The sequence below is a fragment of the Pelophylax lessonae genome, assembly GCF_965119305.1.
Source record: "Pelophylax lessonae genome assembly, chromosome: 3".
Taxonomy (NCBI): domain Eukaryota; kingdom Metazoa; phylum Chordata; class Amphibia; order Anura; family Ranidae; genus Pelophylax; species Pelophylax lessonae.
In genome coordinates this window covers 450828441-450846710 of record NC_138770.1, presented here as the reverse complement: position 1 = coordinate 450846710, position 18270 = coordinate 450828441, and the positions used below count along the sequence as shown (strand labels likewise).

At 41.5% G+C, this 18270-nt stretch overlaps 1 protein-coding gene across 3 annotated transcripts in view; it reads left to right on the top strand.

Moving 5' to 3' along the window:
* The window catches only part of PHACTR2 (phosphatase and actin regulator 2), a 327486-nt gene that overhangs the window by 166877 nt on the left and 142339 nt on the right, over positions 1 to 18270 (top strand). The window lies entirely within an intron of this gene.

Below are 18270 nucleotides of genomic sequence, written 5' to 3'. Positions count from 1 at the left end.
AATGAGCTAGTATGCAATGCATACTAGCTCATTATGCCTTTGTCTTGCAGGGTTTTTTTTTTTTTTTTTTTTTTTAGGTTTACAACTGCTTTAACTCTTCCAGGCTCCCCCCCCCCCCCCTTCTGTTATCTGTACTTTTGCCAGCAAATGTGAAAGCTGTCTAAGAAGCCGCTTGCCCGCATCCTACCAACCAATGACGTAATCGGTTGCTAAGGGCAGGTCGGCCACAGCTTTTAGTTTTGCTGGAAAAATTACAGATAACAGCATAGAGGGAGAGAGAGCCTGGAGGAGGAACGGGATGTGCTGTCCTTCCTCTATGTACCCCTTGGGAAAGATGGTGAGGCACTCAGAACTTTCATGGTACAACTGGACTCAGCATTTAACATATATTTTCTAGTCAAGGACATAATACATTACATTCTATATAGTCCCCTTTTCCCAAAGACTGAAATTTGGAGTATGATGGCCTCCTAACCATTAGAGAACTAAGTTAGCTGTAATCCAGTCTCCCACTCAACATAACATGTTTCACGGGAAACCCGCTTCTTCAGGAGTTTTCATAAGCGGTGTATTGCTCTGCAGAAAAATATATACATAATAATATACAGAAAACAATATGCAAACAGGCATTTACAGTTATACATAGGTATACATATGCAGCTGTAACTAAGATATCCGCAGTGCATAAACAATTGACCACTTAACTCTGCCCTACAAACTACATTTTAGGGCTTTTTCACACCAGATGCAGTGTGAAATTGCACGTTGTCCTGCAGCACATGAAAATGCGTTGCCTTTTCAGTTTCACACGGATGCCATTAATTCTTATTGGCACCCCCACGCATCCATACAGTAGATCACTTAAATGTATGTATTCCTTAAAAAACTGAAATAATTTTTGTAACCAACCTGATGTAACTACCTGAATTCTGTGGTTCTACTGAGTTGCCACAGATCAGCTGAAAGTTTAAAAATGCATAGAGCGGTAGTTTGTTTGGCAGGATGAGTAGTTTCTTAGTTGACTACACCGAAGGAACAGACCTCAAGGTGGAAACCACCAGTGTGTTTGTGTTTTACTGTAGCTCATTGTGTCATAAGGGTATTGATACAAAATCTGCATTACTGCCAGCTCTAAAAATATATAACACAGTAAGGATAGATAGATAGATTGTACACTATGTACATTACTTTACAGATCATTTTGCCAGTTAGAACATTTCCCTTACAGTATATAACTTGAACATTAGGAGACAATTATGCGATCTGCAGTAAGCAAGCTTGTGTAAATGCAACCAGAACATGCATGCAGATAGTGTACTTGATAAATATTGGGTAACATTTTTGTTCTTAGCAGAAACACACAGATGCTTAAACAAAGGGTGTAGCTCGTGGTTTTTTTTTTTTTTTTTTTTTCTTTTTTAAGTTTGCACTTTGCAGAGACTTGTAAGGTCCACACTTAGCACAGATGAGTCTTATTTTTGACTATCTTCTAGGTATGGCCTTAAAAATCAAGTGAATGAAGAATGTTATTTAACCACTTTACCACCGGAGGATTTTGCTGTCTTACGTCTGGGCCACTTTTTGCGATTCGGCACTGTGCGAATTTAACTGACAATTGCGCGGTCATGCAACGTCGTACCCAAACGAAATTTATGTCCTTTTTTACCCAGAAACAGAGCTTTCTTTTGGTGGTATTTGATCACCTGTGCGATTTTTACTTTTTGCGCTATAAACAAAAAAAGAGCGACAATTTTGAAAAAATAACAATATTTTTCACATTTTTTTTATATGAAATTCCTCCCAAAAAAAATGTAAAAATCAAAATGTTTTCGGCTACATATTTTTGGTAAAAAAAATCGCAATAACCGTATTTTGATTGGTTTGCGCAAAACTTATTGCGTTTACTAACTAAGGGAAATATTTCTGTCGTTTTTGGTGTTTTTTATTTTAACGAGTAATGGCGGCGATCTGCAATTTTTTTTTTTTTTTTTTTTTTTTTGCGGGACTGCGACATTGCAGCGGACAGATCGGACCCTTGACTGACATTTTTGACACTTTTGGGGGTACCAGTGACATTACTACAGTAATCAGTGCTATAAATATGCACTGTTACTGTAAAAATGACACTGGCAGGGAAGGGGTTAATTTTTATTGGTGATCAAGGGGTTAATGTATGCCTGGTGCTTACTGACGTGTGTGGGGGGAGGGGACTATGTGACACAAGGACAGATCGCAGGTTCAGCTATGCTGAACCCTGCAATATGACCCTGCCTGTCACTTAGGAGATCCGCCCGCTTGTAATTGTCCATTTTGCAATGCCTCATGGGACATGTATTTCCACAACAGCTGGAGGGCCGCAGTTGCCCACCCCTATCATAGGTGGATCTAAATGTAGCTGGTTTAGCCTGCTCTTGTTTTTTGGAAATACATTTTTGATCAGCAGTTGTAGCCGATTGGTGTATTCTGACAGTGGAGAATCCTTTCATTTTTTTTTATCGTTCAGCCCTCTGGCTGAATGGAAAAAAAAAAAACAAATCCATCTATTGCGAGCTTTGGTCTTGGTTCATCATGTAGAGTAGGTGGGAAGGGTCTAGTAGAACCAGTTGCAATAAGACGCATACTGAGCCGCCCCCTCTGTGTCTGTAGACAGACATTGGCTCGGGCCCACCCCCTGCTCTCTCTTCACACAATATGATTGGAAAGAGCAGAGGCAGCTGCTGCTCCCATGACCAGCGTTAAATCGAGATCAGACTCGGGTACAATATTAAGGGGGTGAAGGAGGGATGCATTTTTTATGTTTTTACCTAATGCATAGAATACATTAGCCACATGCCTTCGAAGATTTACCCCACTTCATGTGCAAGGCATTTTTTGCGATACAGCACTAGTCTGCGTTACTTTGACAATTGGGCGGTCTTGCGAAATTGTACCCAAATAAAATGAGAGAGAGAGAGAGATCAGACCCCCGACCCCCTTAAATTTTTCACTCTTTGTTATATTGCACCATTTGCTAAAATCATTTAAGTTCATTCTTCTTCCTCATGAATGTACACATAGCACCCCATACTGACAGAAAAACACAGAATTGTTGACATTGTTGCAGATTTATTAAAAAAGAAAAACTGAAATATCACATGGTCCTAAGTATTCAGACCCTTTGCTGTGACACTCATATATTTAACTCAGGTGCTTTCCATTTCTTCTGATCGTCCTTGAGATGGTTCTACACCTTCATTTGAGTCCAGCAGTGTTTGATTATACTGATTGGACTTGATTAGGAAAGCCACACACCTGTCTATATAAGACCTTCCAGATCACAATGCATGTCAGAGCAAAGGAGAATCATGAGGTCAAAGGAACTGCCTGAAGAGCTCAGAGACAGAATTGTGGCAAGGCACAGATCTGGCCAAGGTTACAAAAAGATTTCTGCTGCACTTAAGGTTCCTAAGAGCACAGTGGCCTCCATAATCCTCAAATGGAAGACGTTTGGGACGACCAGAACCCTTCCTAGAGCTGGCCGTCCGGCCAAACTGAGCTATCGGGGGAGAAGAGCCTTGGTGAGAGAGGTAAAGAAGAACCCAAAGATCACTGTGGCTGAGCTCCAGAGATGCAGTCAGGAGATGGGAGAAAGTTGTAGAAAGTCAACAATCACTGCAGCCCTCCACCAGTCGGGGCTTTATGGCAGAGTGGCCCGATGGAAGCCTCTCCTCAGTGTAAGACACATGAAAGCCCGCATGGAGTTTGCTAAAAAACACCTGAAGGACTCCAAGATGGTGAGAAATAAGATTCTCTGGTCTGATGAGACCAAAATAGAACTTTTTGGCCTGAATTCTAAGCGGTATGTGTGGAGAAAACCAGACACTGCTCATCACCTGTCCAATACAGTCCCAACAGTGAAGCATGGTGGTGGCAGCATCATGCTGTGGGGGTGTTTTTCAGCTGCAGGGACAGGACGACTGGTTGCAATCGAGGGAAAGATGAATGCGGCCAAGTACAGGGATATCCTGGACAAAAACCTTCTCCAGAGTGCTCTGGACCTCAGACTGGGCCGAAGGTTTACCTTCCAACAAGACAATGACCCTAAGCACACAGCTAAAATAACGAAGGAGTGGCTTCACAACAACTCTGTGACTGTTCTTGAATGGCCCAGCCAGAGCCCTGACTTAAACCTAATTGAGCATCTCTGGAGAGACCTAAAAATGGCTGTCCACCAACGTTTACCATCCAACCTGACAGAACTGGAGAGGATCTGCAAGGAGGAATGGCAGAGGATCCCCAAATCCAGGTGTGAAAGACTTGTTGCATCTTTCCCAAAAAGACTCCTGGCTGTATTAGATCAAAAGGGGGCTTCTACTAAATACTGAGCAAAGGGTCTGAATACTTAGGACCATGTGATATTTCAGTTTTTCTTTTTTAATAATTCTGCAGCAATGTCAACAATTCTGTGTTTTTCTGTCAGTATGGGGTGCTATGTGTACATTCATGAGGAAGAAGAATGAACATAAATGATTTTAGCAAATGGCTGCAATATAACAAAGAGTGAAAAATTTAAGGGGGTCTGAATACTTTCCGTACCCACTGTATATATATATATATATATATATATATATATATATATATATATAGATAGATAGATATATAGATTTTACTTTATGCTACAAAACCTATTAAATAAAAAAAATCTAATTTCTTCATCAATTTAGACCGATATGTATTCTGCCACATATTTTTGGTAAAAAAAATCCCAATAAGCGTATACTGAGTGCTATGCACAAAAGTTATAACGTCTACAATCTATGGGATATTTTTATTTTATTTTTTTTTTTACTAGTAATAGTGGCAATCAGCGACTTATAGCGGGACTGCAATATTGCGGCGAACAAATCGGACACTATCTGACACTTTTTGGGGGCCAGTGACACGAATACAGTCATTAGTGCAAAAAAACCTGCATTGTCACTGTACTAATGACATAGGCTGGGAAGGGGTTAACATCAGGGACAATCAAAAAGTTCACTGTGTGCCTAGCTGGTGTTTTCTTATTGTGTGGGAGGTGCTTGTACAAGGGGAAGTCCATGGATTGGTGCCCCTGCTTTGCATAGACACAGGGTCCATGCCTTCTGTACTGACAGAACGGAGATCTGTCTTGTTTACATAGGCAGACCATTGTAATCTCTCTATACCGAACAATCGGTGAGTGTCAGTGGCTATTGGCTCCATGGTACCTTCCATAATGGTTCCTGCCAATTCGCTCCTGATTTGTATATTTACAATGAAAGTGGGCTGCCGGCCTCAGACCCGGAAGTGTCAGGTCACGTACTAGGTATGTGATCCGGGGCAGCCGTGCCACTTTGGTATACGGTCGGCAAGAGGTTAAGGTAAAAAAACCTTTAGGCTTTAGAACCATTTTAAATTAGATGAGCGGGCATACCAGTAAGGCAGACAGGGGTTGATTTACTAAAGCAAATAGACTGTGAAATTGCCCCAGGGCTTAGTAAGTGAGGGGAAGCTCTGCTGACATCCATCATCCGATCATGTACAAGCAAAAATGCTGTGTTTTTTCTTTTTTTTTTCCCCTTGCATATGGATTTGGTGTTCTTTGCAAAAGGAAGGTTTACCTCATTTATTGAGCTTTGGAACAACTGCACTTGCAAAGTGCACAGTCTATTTGTATTTAGTAAATCAGCCCCCCGGGTGTTCCATTTTTAATGGGCTGGATTTTTCTCTTGGGCACCGGAAGGGGCTGTCCACACAATAGGCCCACTTTGGCCACATTGCTGTCCTTAGAGCTGCATTTAGTATGTTGGAGGAGCTGTAGAAGAATGCTCTGTAAAACTTAGATCACTGAATTTATTAACTGTGGGATTAGCAGTTCCTTTTTGTGCAGATTACAATGTAAACCAGGGTTCGTGTTTAAATGTAAGGTCACATTTTTATGAAGTTTCAGCTTTACTTATTATGTCAGCCGCCCTTTGAACAGACCGGGCTATCACATGCAAATACCACTTTATTTGAAATCCTGCAGAGCATAGATTTAACCGCAAATGACTGACCTGGCCAAATCCCCCAAGCCTGCTCCAAGAATGTTGGAATCTTTGCGTGAACTCCTTGAACAGGTTGGTTTTCTGCCATCTAGCAGACCTAAAAAAAATTCCTTCTGCGAAGTGCAAATGTATAGCTGCATACCTAACATTCCTGAGTGCACAGAGCAGTATGGCTTTATTTATTTGAGTTTCTTAGGCAGATGACTGAATGCATTATTATTATTTATGTGTACATGTCAAACAACATGCTTGTGTTCAGCACACTGTGAAATATTTTTGAGCACTCCCTTTTTCCTGCTGGTAGCAGGGTGGTTTATACTTTTGCAAGACCGCAATGCCAAGGAGGACTGGTCGGAGCTTTTCATAAAGCTATCAGATGTCAGGCTGGGATAGAAGTGGGGTATTCAGGATCCCTTAGTTCCAGTTCAGTTAGTACAGGATGCTTTACAACAGTGGCCCTGCTTAAACAGGACTCCATCAATGAGGGAAGTTCACTTGGCTGTGCAGAAAGAATAGGTATCTTATGACATATCATTTGCTTTGATATATTGCTACTTCCAACATTTCTTCTACAGGCCGCTTTATGTGTTGCCATATGATTGCACAACACAAAATTGCAGAACAGGAAGCCGTAGGGCAAGGAATAATGTTTTAGGCTCCATTCACACCTGAGTGTATCATTTTCAGGCGTTTTGCCTCCGGGCGATAAAACACTTATATGTGAACAGGGGGCATTGAAATGAATGGGATTTTGCTTGTTGGGCATTTTGAGACTTCAGAGATGAGGGTTTTACGAGCTGAGAAACGCTCCGATGAGAACAGGGCCTTACTGGGGGACCCAGTTCAAAAAATGATTTCTTTTAATTGTTAATAAAAATACAGTAGAAGATAAAATAAACAAAGAAGAGATACTGATATTACTTACAATGGTATTACAGTAATCCCCCGCTCCATCGCGGTTCAGGTTTTGTGGTCCCGGTAATTTGCGTTTTTTTTTGTAACGTTATTTTACTATATAAATCATTAAAAATGAAATATTTTTGTGTTTTCCATAGCTCTTGCTATGTCTCTTAGTATCTTTTATGTGTTTAAATGAGTTTCTATTGTTTTAAAAGTGTGTTTAAAGACCTTAAAATGCTTTTACATGTACAGTGACAGTAAAAAAAACATGCCTACAATGCATTTTAATAGGGTTTTTCTATTTCGCGGAATTTCACTTTTCGCGGCTGGGTCCGGAACGTAACCCCCACAATGGAGGGGGGTTTACTGTAATTGCTTGCTGCCCGACCACAGTACATTTACTGCAGCAGGGTAGCACGGCATGTACGTCATCAAGCCTGTTCCGGGTTAGAGGTGCGCATGTGCTCGCCCGCTTCTAATCCATGCGGTCAATGGTTACAGCAGGATTTTGTCAGCAGGTTCGGCCAATGATTTATGGCCGAGACCTGCTGGTTGGCTGTAGCCAATCACAGCACAATGTCCTGTGTGTACAAACACACAGGGCTCTGTACACAGATCAAAGGCAGGGAGAAAAAATAGCCAAATCTGTTCGTTAAAGCAGCACATATTACACACAAACTTGTTAGGCACCCAGTAAACCTCTTGATTGTCCTTTGATGTTAACCCCTTCCCATCCAGTGTCAATACATTGTACAGTATATCTGATCACTATTAGTGTCACTATTGACGTCCGTGTCACTGCACCTCCCAGCCAGTGTCCACTAGCGCCAGATTGTCTGCCAGAGTGCCACTATAAGCCGCTGATCCCCATGATTACAAGTATAGTGTCATAGCTGCGTTACTTCCAGTACAGGCGGTCCCCGGGTTACGAACAAGATCGGGACTGTAGGTTTGTTCTTAAGTTCAATTTGTTTGTAAGTCGGAACAGGTACATTTTTTAAGTGTAGCTTCAGCTAAAATAATAATTTTTACGTTTTTTGGATAGCATAGGGAAGGGCAACACCCCTGTACTATTTGTTTTGCTGTCTGTACCCCTGTTCAGAAGAATTCACTTTACGTTCTGTCCTTATGACAATTGGATTTTGAAAATTTTGGGTTGTTGTGGAAACAAGGATGGGTGATACAGCTTCAGTAGAGACACCTTTTTCCTGTGAGAACTCTTACAGGAGTGACTTTCCCTTCCTAGGAGTAGATTTCCCCTCACTTCCCGTTGTCTCCCTCCGTTTGTAAGTAGGATTTGTTTTGTAAGTCGGATGTTTGTAACCCAGGGACCGCCTGTGTATATGTACCATAATTTGTAGATTCTAAAACTTTAACTCAAACCAATTTTATGTACACTTTTTGAAAAAAAAAAAAATGTTTTAGGCTCCGTTCACATGTCAGCGTTTGGATCGTGGGCAGAACCGCCGCGGTTCCGCCTGCGATCCGGAGATTTATTGCAAATCGCGGGACGCCTAGCGTTGCCCGTTGATTTGCAATAGCCCCCCAAACGCCGAGCGATGTTGCCGCGATTTCCGCCTGCCGAATCGCGGCAACATCGCGCAAACAAAATCGCGGGACGCAATACGCTCCAAAGAAGCTCTTGTACTTCTTTGGAGCGTATTGCGTCCCACGATTTTGTTTGCGCAATGTTGCCGTGATTCGGCAGGCGGAAATCGCGGCAACATCGCTCGGCGTTTGGGGGGCTATTGCAAATCAACGGGCAACGCTAGGCGTCCCGCGATTTGCAATAATCTCCGGATCGCGGGCGGAACCGCGGCGGTTCTGCCCGCGATCCAAACGCTGACATGTGAATGCAGCCTTACCGATGACGTAGCTGAATATATTTTGGCTTAGATTTTTTTTATTTATTTATTTTATTTGATATGTTTTATAACAAAGTAGAAATTATATATATTTTTTTTCTCAAATTCTTTTTTAGTTTATATAATAAAAAATAACCTATTTGTGTAAAGAAAACAATTCTATATATTTAATTTTTGTACAGTGTTGCATGACCGAGCAATTGGCAGTTAAAGAAGCATGGTGCTGAATAGCAAAAAATGGTCTGGTCATGACGGAGGTAAAACCTTCCGGGGTTTAAGAGATCCCCCCCCCCCACTTTAAAAAATGTTAAATTATGTGAATAAACAAAAAATTAAGAAAAAACAGCTATATCAAAGTTTGATTTAATTCAATGTCAGGGTTAGTGTTGGGGTCACGGTATAGATCAAAGGCTGGGGTCCAAGGTCGGGGTCAGCATATGTTGGGTAGGGTTTTAAAAACTGCACTTTTTTTTTAGATTAGGCTTCCTTCACACCTAAGCGTCCTGCAGCGACAACTTCTGCACTGCACTTCTTTTTAGCTTTTTTGTGGCGCATTTTTTGGAAGGGCACCATTCATTTGAGGGCCCCCCACCACTCTAAAAACACACCAAGGAAGCTGATGTACCAAATTTTTGCACAGAGCCAGGCGTCTTTGGCGTTGCGTTTTTTTTTTTTTGCAATGTTTTTTAGTATGTTTTTGTCATTCTACAGTCACCACAAACTTGCACTGCGTTTGGGGTGCCATTAGGAAATAATGCATTGCAAGCGCATCCCATGGTTTTCTGCGTTTCTACCTGTGATTCCAGTATGCTCAGGTATGAATGGAGCCTAAGGATCATGGTCAGTGTGTTTTTTTTTTTTAGGTAGGATTAAAAAAAAAAAAAGCAAAATGTGCACCATTGTTTCTGGGCTCTACTACGGGTACAAACCAAAAATAACATATACATATGTGTTATAACTGTGATCGTTAGGAGCAAGAGAACTTATTTTGGGTTGTTCTTTAGTTGTAAGTTATGGCAATAGCAAAGAATACAGGAATACAAAGCTAAATTAAAAACATTATATATATATATATATATACAGTATATATAATTTATATATATTCTTTTTTTTTTTTACTATTTTGGGCTTTCCTTTGATAATAAAAAAACAAAAAACAAATGAGATATCAGTTACCAAAATGAAAGTCCAATTTGTCCTGAAAAAAAGAAGGTATAATCCACCTGGATACAATTAGTTGCAGTTAGGGCTCTTTCACACGGGCGGTCCGATCAGATCCGCCTGTCAGTTTTTTAGGCGGATCTGATCGGATGCCCCATTCAGCCCTATGGAGCAGCGGATGTCAGCGGAGACATGTCCGCTGCCTTCCGCATCCGATCCTGTCCGTGAAATCCGGACGGATGGAAACCCTATTTTCCATCCGTCCTGGGGATCGGATGGGATCGGATGAGAGTGGACAGGCGGTCCGCTCTCATCCGATTCCCCATAGAGAGCAGCAGGGGCTGTGACACCTCCCTCTCCGCACACAGAGCGGAGAGGGAGCTGTCATCCGCTGGCTCAGCGGGGATCGCGGATCGATCCCCGCTGAGCAGCACGGGTCCGCCTACGGAGGCAGACCGGGTGAAAGAGCCCTTAGATGTACAGTTTTACTAACACATGTCAAAGTTGCAAAACTGGGTCTGGGTGTTAAGGTTTGTTTAACCCTCCATCATGAAGGGATTAAGCTTTCTTTTCCATTTTAGACATGAGATGTAAGGGCTGGAGTAGGGTTAATTTGTGTTAATAAGCACCTAAAACAAAGTGTGTGCTAAAAAAGTGCTAGTAAGCTAATGTGCGTTCTAAGACTGAATGTAACACTAGCAATTACTTATTTACAGTAGTAATTCAAAAGACATTAAAAGACCAAATCTGAAAGGTAAGTGCAAACCTTATACAGAATGCTGGAAATTAAGTATACAAGATGAATATTTATGGCCCACTTCTGTTTCTCTTTCATTCCCAGATTTGAAGCTAAGTTTCAGGTAGGTTAAAAATTGTGTATTGAAATCTGCAGGGTATGGACCTTTTTTGCCTCATCTGCTTCTTACTATCCCCCATATAACAGAGCTCAAAAGAAAGCGAGAATGAGCACAATGAGCCAAGAAGGGGTTCTGTAGTGCTCATATGTTATCACAGAACATGCCATCAAGAGGAGAGAGCAGAGGGATCAAAATGAGCTCATCAGTCTGTTACTTCTGCTTCACTGTCCAGTTAGAGACTGGGGACGGGGACGAGTTGTTTTACTTAAAGCAGGGGTCTCCAAACTGCAACTCACAAGCCAGATGTAGCCCTTTGTTTGCCTTTATCCGCCCCTTGTGACACAATACCTTAGACTGATATGATGCACTATTCCTTCCACTGACATCAAAGTGAAGCACTATTCCTCCCACTGATACCAACAATGGGGTATTATTCCTCCCACTGACCCCAGAGATGGGGAACTAATTCTCCCACTGGCACCAATGATGTCATTTTTTTTTTTCTCCCGCTGTTTACTCACACCAATGCAAGCGCATTTTCTACTCCCACAGGCCACAGTCTGCCCCCCTAAAGTTTGAAGAGCAATAAGCTGGCCCTTTGTTTTGAAAGTCTGGAGACCCCCTTGCTTTACAGCAATAGGGAAAATCTCTAGGATGGCAGTGCTGTCTGGCAGGGCTGGATGAAATGGAAATCTTTCAGCTTTAAACTGCCTGCACGACACCTCTTCCTGTTGGAAAAACAAAACCACTTTAATGTGGTATTAAAAAGACAAACTCATTTGGGTTACCTAAAGTATGAGGAGCTGTATGCTGTCACCCCACAGCATGTCACAGCTGAGTCAAGTTGCATAAAAGTAGCTCTTGTCCTATGGTGACAACACATATTCACCATACTGTAGAAGAGCCCTTTGCTTAGTTTTCTGTTTTAGCACTGAGCTGTGTGCGGACAGCCCATATTCGTGAATGAACAGGCATCAGCTATACAGACTTACCTGCACATCTGACCGGTACAAAGGGATGCTGTGCCAGGACAAGGTCATCCAGTGCCCAGGGCAAGGATGCCAAACTGCACCCCCCTCCTTCATGATGTGCAAGCTTCGGGGATCCTACAGTCACTCACTTGTTATAATCCCTGCCACTATCACTACTCCTGTCAACCTTGGAACAGGAGGCAAGCCCAGGGCAACCCTCCCTCCTGCCCACCCATTGTCCTGGCCCTGGTGCATGGACTCCAAAACAGGGCTTGCTCAACCGGGTCACTCGTTTCTGCGTACCTGTCAAACTCGACTGTGCAGGCGAGTCCGTACAGCCGATGCCTGTCCATTCACTAATACGGCCTGCCTGCATGCATCTCGGCATTAAGACAGAAAAATGCATGAGAAATCTTCATATTTTACATGTCTGCATACATTTGATTGAGCCCAAAATCCGACACCAGTTAGAAAAGGAAAAACTCTTTAGTTTATGTAGCATAGACAGGTTACACTATCTCCTGTTTTTCACTGCAGTAGAGAACGTGCATACAGTGTCATCCCTGCCTTGTTCAGCTGGCAGCATGTTCGGGCTCAGTGCAGCAGAAAGTCTAGTGAAATAACCAGAAGCAGACGAAAAAGAAAAACACGCATACATGTGCATGCACACACAGGAAACCAGCTGAAGTTAAAGAAACATTTTACGTCATCTTACAGAAACCTCTTTTGTGAGTTACAAAATATTGGCAGACACAGTGGAAAAATATTCAATTTTTATAAAACATTTGGAGTTACCATCTTAGGATGGTTAAAAGTGTACCGAAACCACAATGAAACAATAAAAGTTGATATGTAAATATAAATTTTAAGCAATGCATTGGTAAAGAGAGGTTTTATTTAGCCATGGTAACAGGGCTTTGCTTGTGGTTTTTAAGTATAGGCCTGGAGCTGCTGTAAGAGTAATAGGACCAGATAGTATCTATTCCTGGTTATATTATGTAGCATTCATTTCACTGACTGTATACAGTATCTCTGCTTAACCATACTGCCTGTGGCTGTTTACTAGATATTCCTATGTTTTACGTTATGCATGCTTTCTGCATATCAACCAGTTCCAGTCTGGGTGAATTCTGACATTTTCTGACATTTTGCGAATAAATGAAATTACTTAGAAGTTAGAACCCCCAAACATTATATATTTAAATAGCGGCCCTGAAGAAAAAAATAGTGCTTGTTGTAATTTTTTATGTAACACGATGTTTGTGCAGCGGTTTATGATGCGCAAATTTTCAGGGAAAAAAATACTTGAATGTTAGGGCACAAAAACCCGATATAATGCCCAATTTTTGGCTAAAACATAAAAGATGATACGCTGAGTAAATCTATACCTAACATGTCACACTGTAAATTGCATATGCCCGTGGAACGGTGCCAAACTATGGCATTTAATAATTTCAGTAGGGTCCTTTCACACAGGCTTTCTGCCCAGGGGACTCCATTTTGCTCAGCGGGGGATCGATCCGCCGATCAGTTTAGAGATGCACAGGAAGTCTGGGGCTAGAATTATTGGTCTTCCTCTGTTTACAGCGATACCTCACAAAGGTGGTACGATCACCATTTAAATATGCCTGTGGTATCTACGTGCACCTTCATGTTTGCGCTTGAGCACAGGAAACAGGGGGGCGCTTTTAATTTTGTTTTTTGTTTTTTTTTAATTGTATTTATATTTTTAGTGCTTACCAGTCCTTAGATGTGGGGACTACAATTTTTTTTTTAGATCTTTTTCCATTTATCTTTAACCTGCCAATCCCAGGAATAACAGACTTCCTGTGTCAATGCTCACTGACTATACTGTAGGCACCCTAGGCTGAATTCCTGATTTAGACTACAAACACTTCCTCTTCTCCTCATCTCCTTTACATATATAGGAAGGAGTTTGTAGTAACAGAAGATAGCTGAGAAAGCTGATAACATTGTTTAGAATTTCAGTTCAGTACACAGGTGATAAACTAAGACTCAAAACTTCTGGCAAGATGAACAGGTATTTCCCTGTGCTTTGCTAAAAATGTTCTTACTGTGTAAAAATAAAACGAATGCAGCCACCACATCTAAGAACTGTTAAGCTGCAATATATTAAATGTTAGTTCTTGAGCTTAGATAGCAGCAGTGGTCAAGTTTAGACTTAACTAGCTGAACTTGCAAACTATTCCTAGTGTGACGTGAGAAAACAACTATTTGTGTGACTATCTCCCACACCCCTGGATCCTCTTTAGAGCTCTATTTTCATACCACAGATGGCATTAGAAATATGAAGAAGGAAACTTGTTTTCATAGCAGCTGACTAAATGGCCACTGTTAGGCAGGGGATGTTTCTGCTTCAGTTTATTTGTCAGGAGCCGGATCAGCATTTTGTAATTAAAAACAAGGTGAAAAGTAGAGAACTTGCCCATAGTCACAGTTGTGTTGCCAGAAGATAAATAAAATGGTTTGTTGCTATGGGGAAGTCCTCAATTTTTGCAGAGAACATTAGTTTCTCCTTTTTTTTTTTTTTTCTAAATATGCCACAACTGACTTGGTAATTCAGACATCATGTCTTCTAACACACAAGATGCCAGCTGACCTATTCCATTCAAAAAATTCTGTTGCCTTTCAGAATTGTGCTTCCATTGATGGAGGTGATGTGCTGACCCCGTGATCCATAGTGGATCGATTTGACACTAGCAGCAATACCTAGCGCCCTCTGAAAAGTGAATTCCTGATTGGTTTAGTAACAAACAGCAGCTGGCGTTGGATCTGACATTTAGTGGAGGTAGGACAGATAACTGGCCAGCTTCTCTTTGTAAACAATTCAGCTGGGGATCTGTCATTTAGCATCCGTTGTGAAGCAATAGCATTGCTGACACAAATAACAGATCCCTGATTAGTTGCTGTTTGCAAGCAAACCAGAAAATGATGATCATTTTTATTTATTGAATATCAGCCGGCGCTGGTCGAAATACAAGAGCACAGCACAGTACATTGCCACACTAACATCGCTTAATTGGTACGGCGATCTCTGTTTGTTTTGGGGTTTTTTTGGGCTTTTTTTTTTTTTTTTTTCGTTCAATCCTCTGGGCAATGGATACCAAATAACAGACTATCATCTGGATTGTTTACAAAGATCAACTGGCTTGTCACCTGTCCCTTTTTGGCAGTAGTACTACCTCCACAAAATGACAGATCCCAAGCCGGCTGCTCTTTGGAATCTAAACCAGCCTGGAATTTCAAGGTGACATCTATGACCATTTTTGGTCATAGATGTCGCCCAGGATCCCTGACCAGTTTGTCTACAAGCAGCAGCCGGCTAAGGATGTCATTTTGTTGCCTCAATGCAAAGATGGTTGGGTGGCAGGTTGTCATGGCAGCAGGAAAAAAATCATCAGGCAGTGACTAGTTGTGATGGCTGGTCATTGTGATTGACATTTGGAATGAACAACGTGATAAGGGTGGATTACATTGGGAAACATTAACTCTTTTTTTTTTTCTTTTGGAAATTTATATTTAAAAGAGATGCTGACTAAAGATTGAGAACTCACGGTTCATGGCTCTAGTGAGTCATTTTGGTGCAGCCCTGGTTTGGGGATTACTGACCTGGATTAATTGCCTGGTGTTTTCAGAGATTGTTAAAGAGAAAACAATGTTGTTGGGTTAAAGACTTTTTTCTTTTGAAAGATTTTGTTACCTTTTTATGCCTTGGTTTCTGTAACACTTTTCAAACTGATATGCTTGTTGCTTAGGTTTATTATCACTGTTGCACCTGAAATGAACCTCTCCCTTTGGCAACTTGGTTCAAGTCCCCCATGGCAAAGTCCTGCTAAACCTGCTTTTTTCCCAACAACACATTGCAAATAAGTCTTCAAAAATGCCACAAAAAAACAAATCCGGTCCCAGACACTTCAATAGAGTTTGGCATTATAATTGAGGTTTGCGGACTTTCCGCCTGCAAACTTTGCCCAGTGACAACAAGTGAACAAACAATTGTGGAAATGCACAGGAAACACAATAGCAGCAATTGTCAAAGTACATATGCAATCATGGTAACAAATGAGCTATTGTGACAATATATGAACATAATAAAAACAACTGTAACAATACATGTGCAACAAATTGACCATTTGAAAATACCAAGGCATCAAAAGAGCAGATAAAACAATAGATCTACAATTGTGGTAACAATCAGATTAGGAGATAGAGAGAGCACAGCTTGTCTCCAGTAGCACTGACTTTCACCGCTGCTTGACTAGAAGAGTGAAGCTAAAGCCGGCTGTAGATTGTGATTCGCTCGATTCTCCCATCAATGATCCTTCTTGTGGAGCTATTATGTTCTCCTGATGGAGGGGCTGAGTGAGCTGTCCCTGTCAGGAGAACACACAGTGATTATTGTTAGCAGCTGTAGCCGCTGGCAATAATTGCATGAACAAACAACATGCTGGTTGTACCCAAGTTGTGTGATCATCAAACTAGGTAGAATCAGCCTGCCCACAGGTGGTTCGAATCTTGGCCAGTCACTGCTGAACCAGCTATGGCTGGCTTAAGCTTACTATTTTCAAGCTGGCCAGATGGAACTCCAGGGGACTTGAGGATCCTGAAATCATACTGGTTAGCTGGAGTTTCTAGCAAGGGCCAGAAAGTCTGTCATAGTAGTATCTATGAGATTATGGATTAGGCTTTTTTTTTTTTTTTTTAACGTATATTTTATTGTATACATTTTTATAAGAGTAAAATGTTTTACACAGTAAATAAAAAAGAGAAGATTACAGTAATTGGGATTCAATTTAAATGAGGCAGGTTGAGATAATTACATGACATGGTTTCCAGACTGTATAGCTATATTTATAGCATCTTTTGGGGGTTCTGGATTAATGCATTGGCAATGAATTGGGCACACGCTGTGGCAATTGTAAGAGAGGTAGTAGGGAAGAGGGGTTCCATTACCTGTATGTAGGAGAGAATATTAGAAGAGGGAAGGGAAGGGGGGGGGGGGATAAATGAGTAGATAAGGTGGGTTATTGGGAGGGCAAGGGAACAAAAGAAAAAAAGGATGGGGCGGGTAAACTAGAGATGTATCAGGAGAACATTGGGACAGTTGGAGGGAAAGGGAATACATAAGGTCCGGCCTGGGAACCTAGTGTCTTGCCTGGCTTGTTTCATAAATTTAGAGTAGGAGTAAGAAACAGTCTATCTTCATATGGCAGATGTATTCCAGCCACACCACATTGTTAGGAATTTAGAGTGTGTAGAATTAAGAATTAGCTCTGAGAATATCATAGTGCCCATTATTATCTGCTTAACCTTCATAAAATACAAGGTTAGTTGTTTTCAAGCTTTGGCTAGGGTCTGCTGAATAGCGAGAAAAATAAGGTTAATAAGCTCCTTTTGGGCTTGGAAAGGTTAGGTATTGGTGTGTTTAGTAACACTTCCAATGAGTTATGGGTAAATCTTGATATAACACAGATCTTACTTATATCTAGTGTTTTGCGTGCCCTTGGACACTTCGATCGTATGGGGGAGAGTGTATTGTGTTCTCTGTATCCCCAAAAGAATAAATGGTGAGGCGCTAGACGTAAAATTGGCTATGCAATCAAGGGTCATGTGCCAGCAGATTTTATCCCATTATTATTATTTATATAGGTACTTTTTATAGTGCCATCAATTTACAAAGGGCTTTACATATATTGTACACTATATTACCAAAAGTATTGGGACAATTTCCTCCACCCCAAACTCGCTCATCCATGTCTTTATGGACCGTGCTTTGTGCACTGGTGCTCAGTCATGTTGGAACAGGAAGGGTCCATCCCCAAACTGTTCCCACAAAGTTGGAAGCATTAAATTGTCCAAAATGTCTTGGAATGCTGACGCCTTAGGGGTTCCCTTTAGTTGAACTAACGGACCACCAAATGATTTTGACCAGTGAATAAGTTAGGACCATAAAGACATGGATGAACGGGTTTGGGGTAGAGGAACTTGACTGGTCAAATATTCCCATAGACACGCTCCTAAATCTTGTGGACAGCCTTCCCAGAAGAAATTAAGCTGTTATAGCTGCTAAGGGTGGGTCAACTCAGTATTGAACCTATGGACTAAGACTGGGATGCCATTAAAGTTCATGTGCGTGGACTTTAGAGGAGGTCCAGGGGGCCATTGGTGGGTTGCAGAGTTGCAAAACCCCTGGCATGGACGGTCTTCCGACGGAATTTTACCCACAGTTTCAAAAAGTTCTTGCTCCTAAACTTACTGCTCTATTTAAGGAATTCTCTTCCCTGTCTTCCTTGCCTCAAACTATGGAAGTGGCAGTCATTGTGTTGGTGCCTAAGCCTGGCAAATATCCACAGGACTGTGCATACTATTGTCCCATTTCTTTATTGAATGTTGATGCAAAAATCTTTGCCAAATATCTTGTAACACGCCTCTCCAAGGTGATTGAGGACTT